Genomic DNA, 4,821 nt, shown 5'->3' with positions numbered 1-4,821 from the left:
GACGGTTGGTGTTGTTCGGAGGTCAATCATTGTGGTGTAAAGCTCCGGGCAAGCGTCGGGGTCTCCAATTAGGTTATGGAGATCGCCCCGAGCAATTTGACGGGTACCGGTGACCGCCCCCAAGGGTTGCCAAAGTGTACGGGTTCGGTGACCGCCCCCAAGGGTTGCCATTTGTACGGGTTCAGTGACCTCCCTCAAGCGTTCCTTAGTGGAATCACGGCATCTTGCATTGTGTGAGGGCGTGAGGAGATTACGGTGGCCTTAGTGGCTTCTTGGGGAGCATTGTGCCTCCACACCGCTCCAAACGGAGATTAGCATCCACAAGGGTGTGAACTTCGGGATACATCGTCGTCTCTGCGTGCCTCGGTTATCTCTTACCCGAGCCCTTTACTTATGCACTTTACTTTGTGATAGCCATATTGTTCTTTGTCATATGTCTTGCTATCACATAGTTGCTTATCTTGCTTAGCATAAGTTGTTGCTGCACATAGGTGAGCCTAGTTGTTGTAGGTTTTGTGCTCGACAAATTAACCGCTAGGTTTATTCCGCATTTGTTCAAGGCTCTACCATATTTTTTTTAAACGGCTACCCCCCCCCTCTAGGCGACATCCATGACCTTTCACCATTCTCCCATGATACGGGCTTCAAAGAGCCCTTGGATCCGAGATCGAACAGTTGCATGGCGTGATTCTAGACCTATGGGTGAATATCCTATCCTGGAGGGTTATTCTGCAAATTTTCGGCAACTTAGCATGCAACCGTTTGATCTCACATCCAAGGGCTGCCAGCAGCCCGTATCATGGTCGCGCCTACCACGACCATCGCGTTGCTCGCGTGGTCGCACCCTTGGAGATTTAACACTGTGTGTTAGGCTATCTGATGTTGGCATGTCATACATAGTCATTGTCGGATTTCGGGTTCCGGCAGACCCTTTAGATTCGAACAGTGGGGTGTGCGCGGAGATTACGCCCTCTACCTACCTGCATCTCACCGCCTCGCTAGGATCTAAGCTATGAAAGGGAACGACACAAGAGACACAGGGTTTATACTAGTTCGGGCCACCATTGTGGTGTAATACCCTACTCTAGTTTGTGGTGTGGTGGATTGCCTCTTGGGCTGATGATGAACAATACAAGGGAGAACAGCCTCGCGAGGGTCTGTTCTTGGCTGGTGCGATGAACTGCTAAGAGGAGTTCAGTCGCTCTTTCTGCTGGTTTCTAGATGATGATCTCCTTCTCCATCTACCTTGTGATGGCTAGTCCTATTTATAGGCAAAGGCCCTGGGCCTCTTCCCAAATATTGAGCGGGAAGGGCGCCAACAATTGGCCATTTTGAAGGGGAACATCTAGTACACTTATCCTGACTAAAGTTGGTCCTCGCCTATCAAAGGCTCTGGCGGTGACGCCGGCTTGGGCTCCACAATGACTTCCTTCCTGCCATTGCGACAGTCTTGGTCTTGTTGCACCGAAACGGATGCCTTTGCCTGGGCCTGCTCCCTTTGCACCAAAGAGGAAAGGAGGACATTGTGCGGGCAAGCGCCCGCCTGGCGCCCTTGGTCGTCATGGCTTGCGTCATGGGCACCTCGTGAGGTACCCCGCCTTGATACCTCCGCCTCCTCGCGAGCCAGCCTGACGATGCCGTGCCTGAGGAAGCTTCTTGTCGTCCACCCCGTGAGGCTTGGCCCCTCGCGAGGGTCTTGAGCTCGTGCTGATGAAGATGGGTCGTGCTGGGCGGCCCCTTGAGCCATGCCGCAGGCCGCAGGCAGGCAAGTCTGGGGACCCCCGTTCCCAGAACACCGACAGTAGCCCCCGGGCCCAAGGCGCGCCCAGACTTGGCTGAGCAGAGAAGCGAAGGGGCAAGTGCGAAGCGCCGCGGGCCCTAACAGCCTGCGGCCTTGGGCGCCGCGTGGCGATCGATTGGACGTGGGCGGCTCCGCTTCCCCACGACGCCTCGGCAACTGCACGAACTGACAAGTCCCTACATGCAAAGCGGGTCATGATTACCTGTGATCGTGGGGGGCCGGTGGTTAGCCTCCCCGGGCTATAAATACGGGACAGCGCCTGCCCTTCTGGTTCGTCCCCTCTTACTTCTCCTTCTTCTTCATGGCTCCGCCAAAGAGGTTCTTGGCCGTGGAGAAAGGAAAGGCCCGCTAGGTGGAGCCTGACCCTCCCCCGCCCAGGCGCGGTTGAGGCCGTCCCCGCAAGCACCCTGCGACTCCTACGGTGGCTCCTCGCGGCCGTGGAAGTGATCTCCCGCGTGGTAACGGGCGGCAGGCCGCCGCTGGGGGCGTGTTATGGCCGCGTGACCCTCTAGGCCGCGCTCCCACTCGACAGAGGCTCTGCCGGAGTTTGTTGTGTGGTCGGTGGAACCGGCCAGCACCCGGCTCCAACTTCCTTGCTTCCTCCTAGGTCAGCTTCCAGTTGGCGCCCCGGGCAGCCTCTGGCTTCAGGCGGATGGTTGCTGCAGCCAGGCCTCTTGGGCTTCGCTGGACGTCTCTGCAGTCGGGAGCTTGGCCCTGACCCACGGCTGGCAAACGTTTGCCCGCACGCGTGGTCTGAGCCGGCGGTGCACCCTGCACTTCAAGTTTGATGGCGATGCCACCCTCTACGTCAGGGTGTTCGGGGAAGATGGTCCCCGCGCTGGGTGCTTCCCTGAGAACGACGACCGCGGCCGTGGGTTCTGCCCCAACGATGATGAAGTCGACAGCGTGCGCGTGGTCGACGGCGCTCGTGGTTCATCGAGCTCCGATGACTCTTCTTTGGGCAGCAGCTCCTCGAGCACTGGCCGCGATCAGCCTCCGCGCTGCTGCGCCCGCCTGGAAGGAGGTAGCGGGTCCACCCGCCATCGCACCTCGGGAAGCGTGAGATGGAGTCCTCCTGAGCTCCGGAGGCAGTTCGAGTCTCCCCCGCGAGTTGGTGTCGGGCGAGTCGCACCTGTTTTGTTCTTTTCCCCTTTTCCTGTGCAAAGAGACAGTAGTGTAGGGCCCCGCGAGGGTGTACTTGGACTATTGCTATTAATTATCGTACTGCTTCCGCTATTCCGGTATTGTGCCTTTGTGCCGCACGCCTGCGCGCAGAAATTACTTAGCTCGGGGGGGGGGGGCTGTCGTGACCCTTGCTTCCCGAGGCCGAGGCCTCGTCGAATGCTTCATGTCCTGCGAGGGTTAGTCTGGAGAGGTAGTTCCTAGCCTCAGCTGTGGAGGCGACCGATCCAGGTCCTGTGTTCGTGTCGCGGTGCCCGTGGGGCACGGATTGGAGGGGTACTCTTGTAGTGTACCCGGGTAGGGAAGCCTCGAACGATAAGGGCAGAAAGCACTCGCGAGGGTGCCCGCGTTGCTTCCTCGTGAGACTTGCGAGAGAGAAATCGGGGCAGGAGAGCGAATAAGGCAAAGAGTCACAAGCCAAAGACGACAACAACTTCAATAAAACCTCAAATGGGGATGAACCAGCCAACTGCAGAAAGCAAATGAGAAAAGCCGCGTCTGGCACCTAATCTAGTCTTCGATGTCTTCTCACCAGCGTGGAGCTAAGTGCTGCCACTGGGCGTGGGAGGGAGCCCCAGGGCCTGAGGCCGACGCTCCTGAGACTCCGGGGCTTGTACAGCCCCAACTCATTATTACGTGAGAGTGTCATGGGCGGCGAGCTTCACAGGCATTGGCCTTCTTCACAGGCTCCGGGCCTTTCATGGAAACATAAGCTTCACAGGCGTTCGCCTTCTTCACAGGCTCTGGGCCTTTTCCAAAACGCAACAGCTTCACAGGCGTTCGCCTTCTTCACAGGCTCTGGGCCTTTTCCAAAACGCAGCAGCTTCAGAGGCGTTCGCCTTCTTCACAGGCTCTGGGCCTTTTCCTAAATGCAACAGCTTCACAGGCGTTCGCCTTCTTCACAGGCTCTGGGCCTTTTCCAAAGTGCAATAGCTTCACAGGCATTCGCCTTCTTCACAGGCTCTGGGCCTTTTTATGGGTAAAACCTCCGGAGGTGCTGAATGTTCCACGCATTCTGGACGGGTAGCCCCTCCTGAGTCCCCAAGCGCGCGGAGCCAGGCCTGGAAACATGAACAACCTTGAACGGGCCCTCCCACATGGGAGAGAGCTCATGCAGTCCCTCCCTGGAGAGAACCCGCCTGAGCACGAGGTCCCCTACCTCGAGAGTCCTGGGGCGGATGTTGCGGCAGTGGTATTGCCGCAGCGCTGGTTGGTATCTTGCCGCTTGGAGCGCAGCTTCCTGACGATGCTCCTCCCCCAGCACGAGGTTCGTCCCCCACATGGCGTCCTGCTACGCCTCGTCGAATGCCAGGACCCATGCGGAACGACGCCTGACCTCATGAGGGAGGACCGCTTCAGCTCCGTAGACTAGGAAGAATGGGGTCTCACCAGTTGGCTTGGTCGTGGTTGTGCGGATGGACCACAACACGGACTGAAGCTCGTCATACCAACCTCGGCCGCAGGCCTCCAGCTTCTTCTTGAATGTCCTGGTCTTGAGGCCTCTTAGGACCTCCGCATTGGCCCGCTCGGCCTGTCTGTTGCTCTAGGGGTGCGCCACTGAAGCGTAGCATATCTGCGTTCTAAGGTTAGCACAGTATGTTTTGAAGAGGTTACTGGTGAACTGTGAACCATTGTCGGTGAGGATGCGGTTCGGTACCCCGAACCGGCTCATGATGCTCTTGATGAACTTGACCGCAGAACCTGCGGGGATGGTGCGGACGGCTTCCACTTCAGCCCACTTGGTGAACTTGTCCATGGCGACGTAGAGGTAGGGATAGCCCCCTGGCGCCCGAGGGAATGGGCCCAACATAGCCCACAGACTATGAATGGCCACGAGA

This window comes from Triticum aestivum, chromosome 3B (assembly GCF_018294505.1).
Source record: "Triticum aestivum cultivar Chinese Spring chromosome 3B, IWGSC CS RefSeq v2.1, whole genome shotgun sequence".
Classification (NCBI taxonomy): Eukaryota; Viridiplantae; Streptophyta; class Magnoliopsida; order Poales; family Poaceae; genus Triticum; species Triticum aestivum.
The sequence above is the reverse complement of the archived record's forward strand: the minus strand, read 5'-3'. Positions refer to the sequence as shown.